Genomic DNA, 22,039 nt, shown 5'->3' with positions numbered 1-22,039 from the left:
TATATACATATATACATACATACACACACACACACACACACACACATATATATATATATATATATATATATATGTGTGTGTGTGTGTGTGTGTGTGTGTATGTAAAGAAACAAAAATACAAAAGCACATTACTAAAATTAAAATAAAAAAATAAATAAAATATTAATACAACAGCATATAAACAATACTAAAATAACACTGCTCTGTGACCTAAACCATAATTATTATTTTCGTTTTTTACTATTTCTTTTTTAAATGTAACCAAATTACAAATGAATCCAATAAATAAAATGTAAATATATGATTCAAAATAGATAATATTTTGATAGTATATAAATAATACTAAAATAACACTGCATATATAACGCAACAGAAACAGAAGCATAAGGTATAAACTAATGATTAAAAGTCTGAAATATTGAAGGTTCAAACCCAAAAAGGACTGATTGTGCCATTAAAGGTACAGTTCACCTAAAAATGAAAAGTCAATAATCATTTACTTACATCCATTTACTGAAATACCACAGGCCCGGCATGTCTCAGAATTGAAGACGACATTAGCAGCAAATATGCTTTTTTTTTTTTGAAATTTTTTTTCTTGTATTTCTTTGTATTTACTGTAATACGACATATTATTTGTATTTGTTGTTTATTTTAATTTTAGTTACATTATGTCTGAATTTATTATGTCTGTATAGGTCTTTTATTACGTTTTTAGTTTTATTTAATTTGAGTAATTTTAATACTTCAACAAACTAAATGGAAATGAAATAATATATATATTGCATTTATAAATGTATATATACATATACAGTATATATGTATGTGTGTGTGGTTGTACATACACATATATGTAGTTGGTTTTTTGGTGTTTGGCTTAGTGTTATGATAGAATCATTATTATACTCTTATACCTTTTGTTCTTTAATATTTTGAATTGTTTTTAACTTTATTTTTTGTTTTTCATTTAAATGTTAAGTTTTAAAATTTAGTTGTATGCATTTGTCACTTTTATTTAATTTCTTTATTTTTGAAATGTGTACAGGTAGTATTTATAAAGTTTTAGCTTTTAGTTTTGGATCTGTTTTTAGTTGTTTTAATACTACAATTGATTGCTTCTGTTGTCCTCATTTGTAAGTCGCTTTGGATAAAAGCATCTAATAAATGACTAAATAAATAAATAAAAATCAATTTCAAATCACATGGGTTTGAAACTTAAATGATGGGTGAGTAACTGATGACAGAATGCACATTTTTCCATTAACTATCTCTTAGTTCTTTGTTCTTACTGTACAGTTATAAACCTCACTTAAATGCTATAACAGCTCATGATTCATTCGAGTCTCTTAAAGTAAACATATAGCTACATCCACACAGCTCCATCATTTGCACAAGATCTAAGACAACACGGAAACAGAGACACCATGGAAACATCACACACCATAAAATATATTGGCATTCTCAAATAATGCCAGTAAAGGATGCATCCAGAGACACACACTCACAGACATTTTAATCTACTAAATTAAACAATGACGATGTGAAACCTTTTTAGTACGGTAGCAGCCTGACACATTCCAACACCCTTCATTATCTTCAACCCTGTCACACATAATTCAAAGGCCCTTTGAAACTTCAAGCTGGGATAGAAAGCGTTCTCTTTCAGCCCTATTCTGTCATAACAGAGAGCAATCCAAGTTACTAGGAAAAGCATACTGAGTCGGTTTGACATCTTTCACAATTCATCAGAGATAACAAAGGCAATTTGCAATGCCTGCAAAACACAAAGAAGCCGCACAGTCTCCGAACGCAAATAAAATATGATGATAAAGTAATCAGAGCATTAAAAGGTCTAAGAAAACATCCTCTGCTGCAGTCTGCTGGGGGCCTGGTTTCAGCTGGATGATACACTAAGACTAGCAAGGTGAAAAACTGTTTCCTAGACTCAATTGGGTATGTTGTGTTTACTTCAGTAAGGATTGTGAGTGCTCCAGTCGTTTACATCAGATTGCTTCACAACCGTGATGAAACAAGCAGTTATTTTTAAGCCACTCTCATCGCTACCTTAAGAAAGACCTGTTGTGAATTGGAAAATGTAGCAGGATTTTTGTTGAGGGTTGAAAGTAATGGTGATTGCTGTGGCACTCCAGTAACCTTCAGTGTGAATGGCTCTGATTTTGAAGCTTTATCTTTACAATTGTTTTACAAAGTAAAACAGGCACAACATTTTTTCCAAGTTTACTGGAGAAATCTGGTTGTACACATTCGGTAAGTTGTGCATGTTAATGGCTCTACCAGAGCACTATTTTAAGAACTCAACAATATTATTTTATTGTCACAAACCGAACTAATTCTTAATTTGAATTGTAAGTGTTGAGCTGACAATTGATTAAAAATCAATTACTAAGTAACAAAAAAAATATGTATCTAAAATAAATAAATAAATAACTATAGTTTATTTACACACACACACACACACACACACACACACACACTCACACATACATACATACACACACACACACACACATAACAAATCTAATTTGTTTTTAAATGTAATGTCATGTAATAGCATGTAAAATGTATAATTATAAAATTCAATTTTTTTGTTTAAAATTATAAAATAAGTTATATAAGTAACCAAAATAAGTAACAGTGTGTGTCAGGGGCGTTTCCTCCGAGTAGGCAATGGCGGCAGAGTCTCCTCAAAATATTGGATGAGAAAAAAAAAATTGTAGTACAAAAATAAAACAATGCCAATATTACGAAATATAACATTAAAGAGTGTATAAATCACTAGTTTTTCTAAAGAAACATTGTCCAACAGCGACACCAGCAGGTAAAGTAACAGCAGGAGTCTGCGTCTCTCTCGCCTCCCCTGAGCCCATTGCGTTTTAACAGACCACCTAAAGCATGCAGTGAGTTTGGTGGGGGGTAATTGAGAATGAATGGGGGAAAATCATGTGAGAGGAGGAAAAGCCTCTATCGCGATATGATTGGATCTGACTGGTTACGTTCAGCTGTGATTGGTTTATACGATAAATCCCGCCTCTTGTGTTCATGCGCTTTACGCGTACAATATAATGACGTTAATGGGAAGACTCATTTAAAAAAGTAAGTAAACAGCTTACACACTTAGATATATAATCACTTTCTTACATCAAAATAAGCCTTAAAATGACCTGAAAACATGATCTGTGGAGTTTTTTGAGAGTAATCAGCTTGGTAAAATTTAAAGTAAACCTCTGTGTCTGTGACCAATATTTACAGAGCTTTGATGACTGATGAACCGAATAATTCAAAAATAGTTCAAACTTAACTATTAAAAAGAATAGCTGAACATAAGTTAAAAAAATAAAATATATTGTTTAAATTGTTACTGCCTTGAGTTATTATTTTGGAATAAATGTAAAATGCTTAAAAACACTAATTTGATGAGATTCACTTGGCTTTAATAAACAGAATATTGATTACATTGTTAAGGTAGTTTTTGTTGTTGTTTTTCTTGTAGTGTAAGTAATGTTTAATTACCCGAGAACATGTGACTGGGACAGGGATTTACATTTGATTTTTTTTTTTTTTAAGGACTTTGCCTCCTCATTTCAGAACACCACCGCACACCACTGTTGTGTGTGTATATATATATATGGAGTCACAGACACCACTAAACTGACAACTGCTTTCCTCTTTACTGTCGTTTCCCCTTGTGACTTCTGGAGATATCTAAGGGTTCACCTGTGCACTAGATCTGGAGTTAGAGGCTGTGCCCCCTGCTAGACACAGCAGCGCAGGTGCCTATAGTCCTCTCTACCCGTCCTTTCTTCCATTCTGCACACCACAGAGGAAAGGTCACTCTCATATCTCCATAATGACCAGAGACAAAGAACAAGCAGGGCGGATCAATGCAAGGACACCTGCTATCAGTGGCTGCTTATCGACCGGCAGCCAAGAGGAGCCAGTGATGCACTCAGGCAGGCATCACCTACTCCGTCCCAGCGGAGAAACAGCCAGAGCAAAAGAGAGAAGGACAGATAGATAGAGCACTACCCAGACAAGGTATCGATCTCTTCCCCTTTACCATGTGTAAAGACAATCAACAAACTAGAGCAAAAGTGAGAGTCAATGTACAAGTGACAAACAGTGTTAAGTAGGAACACGTAACTAAAAAATTAAGTTGCTGATTTTTTTACTTATTCACCTACAGTATTTGAATGTTCATCATCAAATTAATATTTTGCTCCTGAGTTATGTAGCATAGTTCATAGGATAAAATCAATTATTAGTTATAGTATGTAAAATTATTATATATTCATCTTTTCGATCCATCTATCTATCTATACATACACACTATTGTTGTATAACAATTTGTCACTATATAAATTATGTTCATAAATACAAATTATTCATAAATTGAGAACTGAGATCTTTCCAAAATAAAATTTTGTGTTTAAATACTATATGTGTGTATACTGTATATATTTATGTGTATATATAAATATACACACACATGTAATGTATATCTATATATCTCATACTTAAATATTAAACATGAATATATATATATATATATACAGTGGGGGAAAAAAGTATTTAGTCAGCCACCAATTGTGCAAGTTCTCCCACTTAAAAAGATGAGGCCTGTAATTTTCATCATAGGCATACCTCAACTATGAGATACAAAATGAGAAAAAAAATCCAGTACTTACAGAAAATGTTTGACCTCTGTCATTGCCAACAAAGTGTATATAACAAAGTATTGAGATGAAATTTTGTTATTGACCAAATACTTATTTTCCACCATAATTTGCAAATAAATTCTTTAAAAATCCTACAATGTGATTTTCTGGATTTTTTTTTCTCCTTTTTTCTCTCATAGTTGAGGTATACCTATGATGAAAATTACAGGCCTCTCTCATCTTTTTAAGTGGGAGAACTTGCACAATTGGTGGCTGACTAAATACTTTTTTGCCCCACAGTACACACATACAGTATATTATGTAAACACAAACTTTTGTTTTGTATACGATATATATGCACAAGAAAAAATATAGTACAGGATTTTAACAGTACTCTAATCATATTATTTTAACAATTTTAAAATCATAATCTGTAATGAGTAACTTTTTCTTTGGAAAATCTTGGAATGGAAGATCATTTTTCTGCAGCTTTCCACAGCTCAGACATTTATTTAATTTTCTATTATGTGAAATTGCACCAAATAATCACTCATTGTCCATGCTTTTGGATGCTGCCTACAAATTCTTGATCTATTTGGGCAAAACCAAGCATATTGTAACGGGACCGACGAGATGAGAGGCGTGAGGATCCATGTGCAAGCTTTTATTAAGAGACGTGGTTTTAACAGGCATGGGTCAGACAATGGCAAACGGGTATATCGAAGGCAAGGCAAGAGATAAATCCAGGTAGAAGGCAAAGGTCAAAGCAGGGGCAAACAGAGTCAGAAACAGCAAGCAAAGGGTTAATCCAAGAGATGTGGCGTGAATCAGAGACCAGGATAACAGACAAGGCAAGACTAAGACTAGACTAAGAAAACTATGAAAACTTAAACAGGCTCGGTAAGGTAGCTATCCGCTAAACAGGGATACACGCAAAACAATACATGCGACTAAAACAGAAAACACGGAATGGCAGTAAGGCAGCTAACACTAAGGGAGTGAAAAATGCAGAACAATACTCGGCAGTGAGAGAGAGGAAGTCCATGGCTTATGTAGCATGTCTGATTGAATTCAGCTGTGTGTGTGTGATCAGTGCATTCAGCTGTGTGCGTGTAATCAGTGCAATGGTTGATGGGAAATGCAGTCCAGGGTGATGCAGTCCAGGGTGATGTGTAACAGTCTGTGTGGTGTGAGAGTCAATGTAATGGGAGAATAACCTCTAGTGGCAATCTTCCTGAAGCCCACGGACCGGATTCGTGACACATATGTCTTTGACATTTAGGGCCCTGTTTTAACGATCTAAGCGCATGGTCTAAAGCACACGGCGCAGGTGCACTCAGTTTAACGACGGGAAAACAGTCGGCGCACCCGGGCGCATGGTCTAAACAGGTTGTCCCTATTCTCTTAATGAGTAATGGGTGTTTTTTGGGCTTAACGTGCAATAAACCAATTAGAGTTTCATCTCCCATCCCCTTTAAAAGCCAGTTGCGCTCGTGCCATGGCGGGATCACTATATACATGGCGGAATGTAATTTTTCATTTTTAAAAATGTTTGTGTGCTGCTGCGTGTCCCTGTGTTTGTAATAAGCAAAGTGTACGTGTGTTGTGCACCTGTCTACAGGCGCATATTACTAACGCGCTCTTTAAATAACAAAAAAAAATATTGCGCCAGACTTAGACCAGGTTTGAGTTGGATTATGGCGCAGTCTATTTTCAGTTCCTCAAAATAGTAACGTGCCAACAATGCACTTGAACACACCTCTTTTTCAGACCAGCACAATCGGCGCACAAATGGGCGCAAATGCATTTGCTATTTAAACAACGCAGCCCAGGATGGGAAAATGAGAACTGCGTCGGGCTGAAACTAGCAAAAACACTTGCGTAAACACTTGGTGTATGATAGGGCCCTTAATATTTAAAGGGGTCATAGGATGCTACATGCACTTTTACAAGTTGTTTGAACTGAAATGTGTGTTGGCAGTGTGTGTGCACAACCACTCTATAATGATAAAAATCCACCCAGTGTTTTCTTTTTTTAATCTGGTTAAATGCTTTCCCCTTTCTCAAATCGAGCCGATCTCAGATGCCTGTCTGTATGACGTCACACAGACAGGCCCCTCCCACGATAGTTTGATTGACAGTAGCATTTCAGCACAGACTGGACTGGTGTCTTACCTTAGACCTGCCCTGAGTGAGCTGTCATCAGTCTGCCATTGTTTCCCCGCTGGAGCAGATGTAGATAAGAATGACTCCTGCACATAAATGCGTCAATTTTCTTTTCATTAAGACCCTAAAGAATCATATCAACTTGTGGAAAATGGGCATCCTATGACCCCTTTAATATTCAAGAGGATTCCTGTTTTTGATATAGGAATGCAAGCATTCGTTCCATGTTCATGTTGGATGCAGTAGCTGCCTAGCTGTTTTTTCTTGCAGAGGGTTGTTCTTCTCAGTCTAATTGTGTTTAGAGCATCTGTGAGCACTCTGCATTTTGTCCGTATCAACATAATAATCTTATGTCTTGGCACAAGAATGGCTGTGATACAATAAACAGGATCTGATTCAATGCTTGGTCATAAAATAGTTTTTCAGACCAACTCCACTGTCAGCTTAACCTCCTCAACAGAAACTTCAATGCAATGATTGATGGGACGCGTCGTCTGCAAATGCTACAGATGCACTCAACTCCCTCATTAGCTCTTCAAATGGGGAGAGAAAAGAAATTATGTTCTTCATTAAACCCCTTTGGTGGGCACTGAATGTCATGGGTTGATCATAATCTGCAGAGTAAACTGTGTGTTCATGTTTGCTTAAAGAGGCTTTTCAGCACACAAAACATGCTGTTCCACCTTGCTGTGATATCTTGCTGTAGCATTATTGGTGGCATTCTATGACTACAAAGCGTAATAAAGTGTGCTGTTCAGGGCTCTTTTCAGATGCCAAATTGAATCTGAAGGGCTGAAAGTATTTACCAGGATTCCTCCTCTTATTATATGTATCATATGTAGGCCCATATATATGTATATATGATCAAAATACAGTAAAAGCAGTTATATTGTGAAATATATTGTAAATTGTAATTTATTCCTGACAAATGACAAAGCTGAATATGTAGTAGTCATTACAGTGTCACATGATTCTTCAGAAATCTTTCTAATATGGTGATTTTGATGCTCTAGTATGCTTTTTTATTTTGTAAATAGTACATTTATTTCTTTTAAATTTACTATATTTATTTGAATTATAGCATTTTTTTTAACACTACAAATGTCTTTGCTGTCACATTTTCTTTTTCAGTTTAATGCTTACTTGCAGAATAAAAGTATACATTTTTAATTTTCCTTTAAAAAATAATGAAATCTGGCTGACCTCAACTGTTTGGACAGTAGTGTATACAGTATATACTTATTAAAAATGTATATAAAATGTATTAGTTCTATTAAATGAAATGCAGTTTCAATGCAGTTAATGTCATGTTCAAAGTGCATAAAGATAAATTACTATTAAAAACTCACCAATTCTAAACCACTTCATAGTCATTTGAATTCATCAAGAAACATGAAACACTTCTTACCAGTTTCAATTCAGAGTGCACACATCTTGTAGCCTAATTTTGCAACTGATGCAACAGAGGAACAGGATATAAAATATCAGCATCATACATCATTTTGAGGTACAAGACCTCAATATGTCACATTTCTGAACATGGCAGCCTTGAACGGATCATGGTGAAATTTTGATGTGCTGCCTAAATCAGAATAAACAAACTTTCAGGGAGTCGAGAAGTCTGGCTGAGCTCACTGACCTGATAAAACCCCAAACCAGAAGTGTCCTGACTGCAGCGTGTTCATGCACAAGCTTCAGTCAATGAGCATTTTTAGCTTACAAATCAAACAGCTGGGTGTGAGAAAGCTCAAAGGGAAAAGAGATTCCAGCCAGAGTCAGTGACATAGAGCAGTTGGGTCAGACTGGGGAAAAGAAGGAAAACTGGATTTGCTCTGCTGGGGCATAATATAAAAATTAAGCCCTTTAGAGGCACTCATGAGGGTCTAAGAAGGGTTTGCATGAGCTGATGCAGGAACCGAAGAATGTGGAAACCACATGATTAATATAGCATATTTTTGCATGGATCCTTTCAGCATTTAACATCTAATATGTATCTAATTTATGTGTTTCATACATATGCACCATACAAATTATTTTTTTGAAGTTACAAATAAAACATGTTCTGTTTCAGTTTTTCTACTTCTAAATTTCATGTTTAATTCAATGAATTACTTGCTGTTTATTTGTAATTATTTGTGAAATTTACTAGCAGTTTCTGAGTGAAAATTGTTTCTACACCATCTTGTGTTTCCGTGTCTCTTTCCAGATCATTTAGCCACAATAGAAATCTTTTCACAATATAATTATTTACTATCACTTTTTATCAATTTAACACATCCTTGCTGAATATAAGTATTCATTTCTTTAAAAAAAAAGAAAAAAAAGTCAATTTTGAAAAAATGCTGTTCCTTTGAACTTTTTACTCATCAAAGCAACACAACTGTTTCCAACATGGATAACAAATCAGCATATTAGAATGATTTCTGAAGGATCATGTGACACTGAAGACTGGAGTAATGGTTGATGAAAATTCAGCTTTGCATCACAGGAATAAATTATAATTTATATTATGTTAATATAGAAAACCATTGTTTTAAACTGTAATAATATTTCACAATATTACTATTTTTGATCAAATAAATGCAGATTTGATGAGCATAAGGGAATTCCTTAAAAACATAAAAACATTTACTGATCTCAAACTTTTGAACAGCAGTGTATATCTGAGAACATTTAAAGAAAATGTCATGTTTAATTCAGTGTGTTACTTGACATTTATATAATTGTTTGTGAAATTTACAAATAATTTCTGGGTGAAACTTGTTTCTACACCAATTGTTTTTTCCCTGTGTACTGTATCTCTTTCCAGATCAATGAGTTACATTTTTGACCATGCCTATTCTTCACAACTGAAATTAAGCCCTTGTGTTCTATTTTGATGCTAAACATGTTACTTAACAAGGAAGACACCCTATTTACACTTCCTGACCAGTCAAAGGATGTGCATTAAAACAATAAACAAAAACAGCAGTGATTAATGGCCCCCTTTCTACACAATTAGCAGCCCCCAAACAAATCACTTTCCTCACCCTCATTCACTCAGCTCATGCGTCTCCCTTTGCACCCAGGAGAGTTTTGTTCCAATTTATTTAGACCATTTCCGGAATACAGGTCTTTGTGTTCCTGCTTAAAACTGCCTTTTGTTTGGATGCAGAAAACATTCACCCTTGAGCAACAGATTAGCAGTACTGGTTCTTTGTGAGGCTGTACAAAGCCAGAGCAATTAAGGCTCTTCTTCCCCTTAACAAGCTTTAATCCAGACATGCTTTCATTTCATTTCATCTTTCTCTAGCGATGCCAGCAAGACTGAGAGATGCTCCACTGTGCTTCATATACAGTGCCAATCGGCAGCCGCTGCTCTCAGAGCCTAATCCGTGTCATCTGTGTGCTGAAGAATACTGCGTTTCATTAAACCGAGACATCTGATGCACTGAAGTTTTACCACAGAGACTGTCATGGTTATTACATGCTTTACAGTCAATGTTAAGGCTGTTGCTTACATGGTATATTATTCTAAAATGCATGATTTACAGGGTATATCTAGGAAAAATGTATATCATACAAGCACTTATTTTGACTAAAGAATATGAGATATTCCCAGAGGTTCCCAGGTGTACAGTACTTTCATATAACACATCATGTTAATGAAATATTTAATAAATGCAAAACCTCACTTTGTATTATAGCAATAACCAAACCATAAGAACTACAATGCAATTTTCAATCTAATTAGAACAGATCCTTTTCATAAATGATGAAATATGATTATCATAATTGTAAAATGTAATGAATTTGTATAGTAAGTTATTTTCTTTCTTTTTTTTCTTTTTTTAGCGAGGATGCATTATAACCGATCAAAAATGACAGTAAAAACATTTATAATGTTACATAAGAATTCAATTTCAAATAAAAGCTGTTCTTTTAAACTTTCTATTCTAACAGCACAAATGTTTTCACCATTGATAATAAAAAAGAAATGATTCTTGATCAGCAAATATGTATATTAGAATGATTTCTGAAAGATCATGTGACACTGAAGACTGGAGTAATGACTACTGAAAATTTAGCTTTTCCATCACAGAAAGAAAATACATTTTAAAATATATTAAAATAGAAAACCATTTAATTATATGTAATATTTCACAATATTACAGTTTTTACTGTATTTTTGATTAAATATGTGCAGCCTTGTTGACCAAAAACAATAAAAAAAAATCAACCCCAAACATTTTTACTTTTGTAGTGTATTAAATACATACTGTACATGCATACATACATACATAAAGGCCAAATTATCAGAGCTATGTTATGTCAGCAGTTCAAAAGAACATATCTCATTAATATGTATTTTAGAAGAAACATCTGAGAAAATGTTTATACTTATGAAATTTAAATCAGCTAATTTAATTGAGTCTCTGGGTTTACAGTTTGTTGAATAAACTGGTAAAACAAAGTCAGCTTTACAAAATATTTCAGCAATTATATTTAAAACAGACAACAACAAAAAAAACCTTAAAAAGCTCATGAAGTAATTTTAAAAAGCTCCTCATAATTAAATATGTTGTGCACTACATCTACATATTAGTTTTATATAGTTTAGACAATGTTTTTAAATTGCAGCCGGTGTCAAAGATTACAGCTCAGCCTTAACAATACTAACATTCTCTACATTTGTGCGCAGTAGGTTTCCACAATACACTAGCAGCATATCAATGGAGTGCTGGAACACTTTGCGATGGAAAACAGGCTAATCAGCCTCTTCAGGCAATACACAGGAGGAGACGTTGAATGACATTAGACTCTAATTTCCAGCCGTCATTATCTCATTACTCTGAGAAGGCAAAACAGAAAAACATGATCCAATTTCTCTCCAATCTAGGGTTAAGAAGGCGGAATGCACCACTATCAGCTCTCTAATAGATCTTCTGCACTTTCTTTGGACTTTGCATCTGAGGGGCAAATACACTATAAAGTTGTAACACTTGCATATTTCATCTATGCCCACTGCTTACATATGAAACATTTTCTCTCAGCTAATGCTGCAGATTATAAAGTGAAGCATGAATAAAATGATAAAATGAATAAAAAAGGAGCAACATATTGTAGCCCAAACGATGCAATTTAATTGCTATTTATTTTACAGATATAATATTCAACACGACTAAAAACTGCTGGAACAAACTGAAGTAAATTTTGCATTTATTATGTAAAACTTTATTATATCAATGTGCAAAATTATTATCAAATTGTAAATGACATGAACACTCCACTTAATCTCCCATTAAAGAGTATAAGTTTGAGCTTTCTGAAAGATTCATTAAAAGAACCAGACAATGAGTCATTTGTATATGAATCAGAGTATTCTGGTTGTGGAGTGTTTTTGATTACTAAAAGGAGTAATTTCTTTGTGAATCAAACTACATTGGTATTGCTGCATATTTATGATTTACTGAAAAGAACCGTTTCATAAGATTCGTTTGTTTGTGAATCAGACCTCCCTGGTCTCTCTGCATGTTTTTGATTCAATAAAAAGAACCAATTTAAAAGAGTCATTTGTTCTTGAATCAAACTACATTGGTCTTACTGCCTGTTTTTGATTCACTAAAAATAACTGTTTCATAAGAATCTTTTTTGTGAATCAGACTGCACTGGCTGCACTGTATGTTTTTGATTCACATAATTAACAGAGTAATTTGTTCATTGTTAGAAAACACTCTCTGTCTTTCTGTTGATTCCAGACATGCCTTACCCCTCCTTTTTCTCCCTCTCTCTCATTCTTATATATACAACGCATTCTCTCTGAATCCCCCCTTCTGTATCCATCTCTCTCTCTTGATATTATGTTTTAAATATGTCTTACTTATATGCGAAGTATGCATGCTTAAATGTATACATTAGCTTCTCTTGGTTCAAATGTCCCAAATAAGGACATGATAGCTAGGAATGAGGTTCGTGATGAAACTCTGAAGACAGTTCAGCATTCTTCGCAAAAGTCTATTCCTAATATGTCCATGTTTTTCTGTACATGTGACCATTTTATATAAACACATGTTCTTGGCCAAAGATCCTATGTGTATGTTATTCATATCCTCATTGGTTAAGAGGATGAAACTCCCCTCGACATATGCCTATATAATATCTGTATTTCTATGAATAAATTGAAGTATTGAGGATACATTTGACTGTGTGTTTTCTTACTTCCCGGCCGTCTACACTTTAAAGTAACTGAGAATTCTTCAAGGTGGCAAAGAGAATTGACTGAGGGACCAAATTGTTATTCTTTATTAACATTCATGAATCAGGCCTCACTGGTTTCTCTGTATGTTTTTCATTCGCTAAAATGAACAAGTTAAAAAAAAGTCATTTGTTTACGAATCAGACAAATCTACCTATTATATTGGTAGATTAATATTGGTATATTATACAGAATGGGTGATGGTCCCTCAGTCTGTAAAGGTCAGCAACTCCTGCCTTTGTGAACCAGATACTAAAAGAAATGCAGATAGAAAAAAATATGGCACATTCTTAGTGAATCCCCCTCTGAATATGCTAAAACTATTGGATGAAACACATATGGCTGCATAATTCCTCTCTCTTGTATTTTAGAGTGCAATTAAGCAAAAAGCCACGATTCACAGCATCTATTACATGATGACTAATGAGAATGTGTACATCTATTCTGTCTTCTTTGGTTTGCACAGGTCTTTGGATTTTGCCAGGTGGCTAGTCTGTGCCACCTGACGCCACGTTGCCTCAGTCAGCACAGTCATTTCCCTTCATTAACAGCTGCTAAAATAGCACTTTACACACTGTACGCGCGCTCCTCATTCCAGCTCACTAGCACGGCTCTTCAGGGACTGACAAATAACTGCATCCTAATGGTTCCAATGTGCTCATTTTACATGACCTTTTGTTAATGCCAGGAAACCACCTTCTAAATGCACATTAGCATGATGCAAGTCGTCGCCACCACTACCCTTCAAAGACTGCCAAATATCTATCCCCACAGAACAGCTTTTACTGCTGCCGTTAATGAAGATGTCCTACTAAAAACCATCGTCTCAAGCAGGGTGCCGAAAAGGTAACAAAATGTTAAAATACTGCAAAAGAATCACATCCTTTTTAAGCCTAAAGCTGTGGCTAGCCTGCTGATTCAAACTTATCTATAATGAAGTTAAACAGCTCCAGTTTTAAAAGGACTATTAGCACATTCACAAACGCAGGACAATAGCGCAGTCGCATATATGCATCAGACTCTGAATTTTGTCAGCAGATTGTCCTTCCTCCGTTTCGGTCACAATCCAGTGGCCAGGCCACAGAGATCAGCCATTCACCTCATATGGGTATCTCGCGCTTATGCTTCATTCATTGCCGTCTGTAAAAGTTAATGAGTTTATTCAGAGAGGGCTGCCAAAACAGCATTTATGTTTTAATCAGGATTAACAGTGGCATGGTCTCCTGCACTGATTTTTTATTAATCGCTCTCTTTACACTTCATTACCTTCTCCCTGGCTTCCTCTCAGAAGCTAATTTCCCCTCCCGAACCCACAACTACACAACAGAGATATTTGTTAGAGGGTTTGAGTGAATATGGGGCTTTGGCACATTTAGAAAAAAAAATCAATCTCCCTGGGATTATAGTTTAGCTTTGCATCCTCTCATTGTTTCAGAGTACAGCCACATTTGATTATATGCAAGCCCAAATTTAACAAAAAAATATGACAATGGTGGAAATTACAAATGATAGGGTTTGTATTCAAAGTGCATTTCACATCATCTGTTATCAACTGACACTGATGAAACGTCTGTTATTTGTATTTATCTCCTGTTTAAATAAAGAGAATTTTAGAGTGCAGACCTTGAGTAACGTTTAATATAAGAAATAGATCTTTGCACCTACAAAAGCTGGGAGAGCGTGGTGAGTGTTGACATCAACTGTTATGCACATTTTTGTTGTGAGAAGGAATTTCAGTGTTAAAATGTCATAACATGCCATAGTTTTTAGACACCTTAATGAGATGAGCATTTAATTTATGCAAACTTCAACAATTTATGCGCACATCAAGTGATTCAAGTTTTCTTAAACACAAAATTAATATATTTTTATAAAAAATAGTTAGATGGAAACCCTCCAAAAGTCATTTGTACATAAAGTTGTACTTAAAATGTAACTATGTGAAAAAATCAAAATCAAAATTTCTGGTCACTGTTCCATATTAACTTGCATGATAAAACAAAAATAATCTTCTTAAAGGTTCGCACTGCATTATTTCCTCAATAAAAAAATTGCACCTCAAAGTAATGAATGGTACTTTTTGAAAAATATGTTTAAAATCAAGCACACTTAGATGAGATGAAGACTCATGCCAGTAGACTAATATAAAAGCATGTCGCTTCACGGATGCCGCCATGTTGAGATCACATGACCAGCAAATTCTACTCTGTCATATAATTCCACACTCACCTAACAAATTAATCATGGCTGATTGCTAATTGCATATTTCCATAATGTAGAACTAAATGGAGATATAGCATTGCTTTCATTTTATGCTACATCCACACCACTAGATGTCAGTATCTCCAAGTCGACTATCAGCCAACACAACACAAACAAAAAATGACTGAGTATGCAATGATATCCAAACAAAGGAATCAATGCATTAAGCATAGTCACAGTATGTAAGTGGCCTGCCCTGTTTTCTTTCTCACATTGGCTCTCCCACCTCTCCTCTCTGATGCAGACAAGGATTCCATCAGCAGGGCCCAAATAAAAATGAGTCTTTCCCTCTCTTGAAAGCTCATTACTTATGACAGCGTATGCCCAGACACTTTAATGCTGATAAACACGTTAGCACATGCTGCTAGCGCTGCTGAAACATAGCCAAGCAGACGCCAGATGGAAAGTGTCAGTGAAGGAGTGGGATGCTGGAGGTAAAGGCAGCACAATGCCGCTGCCTGTCAAAATTACTACACACATCACATATCCCACTGCACAAGCTCTCTCGCTCTTCAAACACGCAATGACGGCATCCTAAACACACAACGGCACAACGCTAAGAGACAGAAATATGCACACTGTCAATCTGAAAGGGAAATTACCCCGGTGGTTATTCAAAGTTATTGTAATGGTTTGTTTTAAAAGTAGTCATGTTAAACTGCTGTGCTTTGCCTCGTCGCTTTCATGTCTCCTGAAAGAGCAGTTCCGTGGTAAATAATGTTTGAGGTAATGTGCTGTGAAAAGACTTTAGTAGCATCAAAATTGCATCATTGTCATAGCACACATAGCGTCCCTGTTGAAAACACCAGTTTACACCGGCATGAATTTACAGGCTAGTCCAGGCTGGTTAATGCTGGTCTACAAATCTTGCTAGTTAGGCTACACTATTTAAAATAAACGCTGGCAAGGATCCAATGTACCAACATTTCTAGGTTATGATTTGTTTCCTCTTACATTAGCTTAGCAAAATGCTAAAAATACAACTGCGATTGTTGAAACAGATTTTTTGGGGGGGCACTGATAATTAATATAATGCTTGTATTTAAGGTATGTGGTTTGTGTGAGAACTGAATAGCTAGTCAATTACAGCAATTAATACTAGCACATTTAAATGCTATGTTTTGTGAGGAGTTTAGAGAGGGGTTTTTTTTTTTTTGTGCAATCCAGAATTAGAATATGAAGAGAGTTCTGTGGGAAAGTGGTGAAATTATACATTATAACCTTTAAAACTAATGTGTTTTTAATGGCTGTGAAACATTTATGCTATATTCAAGAGAGGGCGAATCATTAACCACACTTTTTTTTCTGGCTGGTAGAGAGATGTCTAGCTGCTGTATTGGAGCAGAAATAAGTGTGTGTTTCTGAGTGAACAAAAATCAGTCAGGAAAAAAAGTTTTTGAGCATCATCTCAGATCCCCTGACAAATTTTCAAAAACTTGACTTGAAAACACCTGCATTTCAATATGGTATTTGGAATGAGCTCTCTCGTATGCATACTAACAAAGCAGGTTTATTCACAAGGCGCTAAAGCTCTGAAGAATTCTCAGGGCTGTAAATCTCTTGATCAATCAATCAATCTATGATAAAGTCTTGATGAATTCATGCAACTGTTTCAAGACCTGGTCTCAAAGTACTTTCTTACTTAAAGTACTATCATCATTACTCTAGCCTTCAGTGTCACATGATCCTTCAGAAATCATTCTAATATGCTGATTTGGTGCTCAAGAAACGTTTCTGATTATCAATGGTGAAAATGTTTGTGCTGCTTAATATTTTTGTGGAAGCAATTTATTTTCAGGATTCCATGATAAACAGAAAAAATACACATTTATTTAAAATAGAAATCTTTTGCAACATTCTAAATGTCTTTACTGTCACTTTTGTTAAATTTGATGTGTCCTTGCTGAATAACATTCAGTTTAGGTTTGCAAACATCCTTTTGCATTGACAGATGTAAAGATGCATTCTCAGTTAAACAAAATTGCATTCAAAGAACCAAAGTCATGCTGTCCTATCTAGTCAGGTGCATCAGTCATGCGACAACAGCTGACACTATGTAGCAGGTCAGTGATGATCTACTGTCGGTGACTGAGTAAGAGAAAAAACAGTGGGCCATGCATAAATACCAGCACAGCCTGTCTACCACCATTCCATTCTGTCAGCTTCAATACCAGCTCTCCTTATCACTGCTCAGCAGAGGGACATCCCATAATGACAGAGTCCCATCACCAGCTTTACATGCCTCGGTAAATGGACAGAGTTGGCAGGATGTGGCAAGGTCACTGGGCTGTGTCCACAAACAACTAAACATATATATCCAGTGGCCTCGGCAAATGTAGAAAACAGGCTACCTCAGGACTGGCTCTGGGAGAGATGTTGTCTGGGCTACAAATTGGATCCTGACAGGCCACAATCCTATTACATGAAGAAATATGGAGGCAGGAGAATGGAGATGCAGTAGCGGCTGGCAGCTTCACGGAAGATCAAACAGCCACAGCTCCCTCTGCTCGACGTCCCCCACCCCTCAGCCCATTCCATCCAAGCGGATGATGAATTGTCTAAAGCAGCCACTCTGTTTTGCTAAAATAAATGGTGGTGCTATCTCAAAACACAAAACCATCAGCTCAGAGGGGCATTACATCTCAGATACATTCAGATTCAGTTCATTTCAAATGCCTTGATTGGTTGAAATGTCAGTGTGGCCACAAAACGTTTTTTGGAACACTTCAAAATGCCTGTGCATTAAAAGAAAAAGAAAAAACGGAAATGGAAAAGGAAAAGGAAAAGGAAACAGAAACATAAACAAATTTGTTTGATTTACAGTTTAAAAAATGAAAAGGTTTTGAAATAAAAAAATAAAATAAAATAATTTTATGATTACAAACTGATTATTAAATTCTCCATTCCTGTTTATGCAATAGCAGCACTCTAATAACTTGTAGAAAAATATGCACTGTCATCTTAATACACACTTTAACCAATTAAAGGGGTAGTTCACTCAAAAATGAAAATTATGTCATCATTTACGTACCCTCAAGTTGTTCCAAGCCTGTAGGAATTTCTTTCAGCTGTTTAACACAAAACACCAAATAGTTGACAGTAGCCATTGACTTCCATAGTATTTTTATCCATACTATGGAAATCAATGCCTACATAGCAACTGTTTGGTTACCAGCATTCTTCAAAACATCTTTTGTGTTCAGCAACTGAAAGAAATTCATAATTGCTTTTGTCTTCATATTGACTTCATAAGCTGACAACTTAGGGCTAGTTGGTTCAAAGTAATAACTAAATACTGTAACTCAGAAAAAGTTAGTTCTGAAAAAAAGTGTTTACACACACCTTACTTTAATGCAAAAACAACATAATTCAATGTGTAATTTAAAATATGGGTAAATTTCCTAAAGATACAGACTTTTCTTGGAGTGTCACTGCATTATATTTATATATTTTTAAAGATAACTTGCATGCATGTAGTTATAAAAAGTGTTAGAAATAAAAGACATAATGCATACATAAACTTTAACTACAATGCTGGAGAATGCTGGAGAATGCTGGAGAATGCTGAAGAGTCTTGTTACATTGAAAGGTGCCACAACATGAGACAAGGACAGCATAACATAACCTTTAACCGCTCAAGTAAGTGCTCCGAATGGATTCTCCACAAGTGAGTGCAGGAAAATTTTCGATATGTGGTTCCACACACCATCCATCCCTCTTCGGGTATACCATAGTGTGATAGCACAAGAGTCATTAATTTCTAAGAAAGCGTAGGAGATGAGAGCGGGAGAGAGTGGCCATCTTGCCTCTCCTCACCTGCTCCCCGTGCACGCAGCCTCTCCTGACTGGCGCCCAACCAACAGATAGCATCTCTGTGCCACTGAAAGCAATTTCTCTCTGCCATTAGGAGATGGAATGGAGGCTTTTGCAGAGGCAGAGGCCATTGGAGTGCGTCTATACTTTGGTGTTTGCTGTGGCCGGGCTGTGAAAAGGGTGTGAGGAGAGCGTGTGCAGTTGAGCCATTGTAATTTGGCTGAGATGGAGAGAGGACTGGGGCTTAGGAAGCATGAAAATGATTCTGAACAATGATACTCTTCAGAGAGCTAGAAATTCATTTTCAACCTTTTTTTTTATTGACAAATTACTTTTAGTGAAGCAGAGTATGCTATTTTAAAATTAATTTCTTCAAAGTCTTTAAGGGGCATCAGGACTCAATTGCAATATGTTATTTTTTTCATTTTCATTATATTTTCTAATAAGCTTAATACAAGTTGCCCCATTAGTTAATAAAATAAACAAATACAATACAAGTAAACAATACAAGGAAACAATATACATGTGATCTTCGCTGATGTACAAAGTTTGATTTATAAATATTTAGAAATTGAGATACCTGTGCCGAAGTTACAATTCATTTAAAATGCTGGTAAATTTATAGGCGTCTAATTATGATAATTTATATAGTATGTAGATTTAAAGGGGTCCTATTATGCTTTTTCACTTTTTTAATTTTAGTCAGTGTGTTGTGTGTATGTTTGGGCATAAAAAAAGATCTAGAAAGTTACAAATCTCAAAGTCCACTCCAAAGGGAGATATTTCGTTAAAAAAAAAATCCCTTTTTAAGAACTACAACGAACGGCTCGTTTGGACTACAGCGTTGGTTTCCGGCCTTTGTGATATCACAAAGCGCCCATTAGAATATCATTAAAAATAATTCCCGCCTACAGAAATTCGAATGGTTGGGGGGTGGGGAGGGGCGAGGTTGTGGTTAGAAGGCTTGGTTGAGTGAGTGCATCAGACGAGACAACGAAGAAGAAGTGCTGCTGCAGAGTTAGTGCATCAGAGAAAACTAAGAAGAAGAGCAGCTGTGCTGTAGCTTAAAATTTTTGGCATGTCTAGAACAATTCTTACAAGTACAACACGACGTAGCTGGGCACCGCCGGTGTGCCTAAACTCATAGAAAATAATGTATTTGAATTTTAAAGATGTGGCGCGGCACAACGCTGCTCTTCTCCTCCGGTGCGCGACCGCCTGAAATGCAGTTTTTTTCACCTCCGTGCCCAAACGTCTTTGTTTGGGCTTCCGAAAGCGGATGATGTCAGGAAACAGTCGTTGCAATTTATTTTTTAACTCTATCCCTAAGCATTATAACCCCAATTGTGTGCTGCACATTTTACTGAGGACAGCTTCCACAACATGAGGGAGTACAATGCCTGCCGGATTCGCCAAAAAGCTTTTGTTGAAAGACGGCGCAAGGGGCGTGGCAATACTGAAACACCGTCTAAGCTGTTCGCCAATCACAACGCACTGGGACAGCTAACCAATCACAACCCATTTTGTTTTTCGGAAGGCAGACCTTCATCAAAGCCGGAACTAATCGAGCCGTTTGTGCCAGGCTGGGGAGAAAGGTATTTTAATCATGTAAATTATGTGAAAAATAATGTGTTTTTCTAACCACCAAGCATGAGAGCATGTTCTAGTACATCCCCAAAACAAAATCAAGACTTTGTAAAAGAGCACAGTAGGACCCCTTTAAGTGCTGTCAATTCATTAAAAATTACTAATTAGTTGCACATTTTTCTGTAATTAATCAAGATCAAATGCACCTAAAATTTTAATTTTGTATTTATTTTTATACTGTATATAAATTACACATCTACCTTTCAATCTATTCATCCATCCATCCATCTCTCTCTATCTACACTCTAAAAAACGCTGGGTTGAGACCGCTGGGTAAGGACGTTGGGTTGTTTTAACCCAATTTTGGGTTGAAAATTGGTCTTGATCTATAACCCAGCGGTGGTGGGTTGGGAAAGCGGACGAGAAAGAGAGCACGCATGTTACATTAACATCGGACGTATCTCGACGACACCAGTGTGAGAAGCCGCCATTTTCTCAGCGTCGTCAGATGGAACCGAGTGCGAGTGAAATGGTAAGTAAAGATTTATGGTAAGTAAAGATTAAAAATGTAAAGTCATCATTCATTGTTTGAGTCCGGTAGTATCTTGAGACTTCATGGAAGGCGGCAATATTCTGAAAATAGCTTATATTGAAAAATACGCGGACACGGTCTTAACGGCCTCTTTTACTGAACGGAAGAGGTGCTTTTAATATAACGTCAGTGAGTGTCTTATGTCATATTTACATAAGATTTTACAATATTTACATTTTTTGAGGTGTTAAGAGAGGGTTATTAACATATTTACATGTTAATTCGCTATCTTTTTTCCGCAGTTAAATTGAATGTAGTTTCCTAAAGGAAATGGCGTTATGTAATAAAGACTAGCCTAATTATTTTGAGGCTGATGAAGTGATAATTGTTAAAAGTAATGTTTTGCATGTTATATTTCAGACATGTTGAGCTTTGTGTCTTCATTGTTCCCGCGCCGGGAGTTAACGACACAGAACCCTGCTTGTGTGAGGAGGCGATTTTCTCAGCTTCTTCAGAAGAGAGGGAAAGACTGTTTAAGGCAAGTGAAGTTCATAATTCCATCGTGTTATCAATTTAATTTTTTTACGAAGAGTAAAATAATGTTTGTTGTTTTTGTAGATGTTGAAAGCCAGAGGCATAGGAGAGCACCATACTTTTGAGATTGATGTGAGTTATTTTTAGAAAATAAATGTTTTTGTTGTCTCCTGCCCGTTTACTTCACATTTTGATGCAACAACAGTATGATTACGTGTTCATATTTTATGTAAA

The 22,039-nt window shown here is 35.8% G+C and overlaps 1 protein-coding gene across 3 annotated transcripts in view; it reads right to left on the bottom strand.

Annotated features, from left to right (window-relative positions):
• Nucleotides 1-22,039, bottom strand: part of LOC107592594 (seizure protein 6-like) — a 104,382-nt gene that overhangs the window by 12,337 nt on the left and 70,006 nt on the right. Inside the window, exon 1 of one of the 3 annotated variants that reach the window (XM_016282125.1) lies at nucleotides 6,852-6,871. The exons of the other annotated variants lie outside the window; for them this stretch is intronic. The gene's annotated coding sequence lies outside the window, so the exon portion shown is untranslated. Of the gene's footprint in view, nucleotides 1-6,851; nucleotides 6,872-22,039 lie in introns of those variants that run through there. 3 annotated transcript variants of the gene reach the window in all.

The sequence above is a fragment of the Sinocyclocheilus grahami genome, unplaced genomic scaffold (genome assembly GCF_001515645.1).
Source record: "Sinocyclocheilus grahami isolate Dianchi unplaced genomic scaffold, SAMN03320097.WGS_v1.1 scaffold155.1, whole genome shotgun sequence".
NCBI classification, from domain to species: Eukaryota; Metazoa; Chordata; class Actinopteri; order Cypriniformes; family Cyprinidae; genus Sinocyclocheilus; species Sinocyclocheilus grahami.
This window is presented reverse-complemented; position numbering and strand designations above follow the sequence as displayed.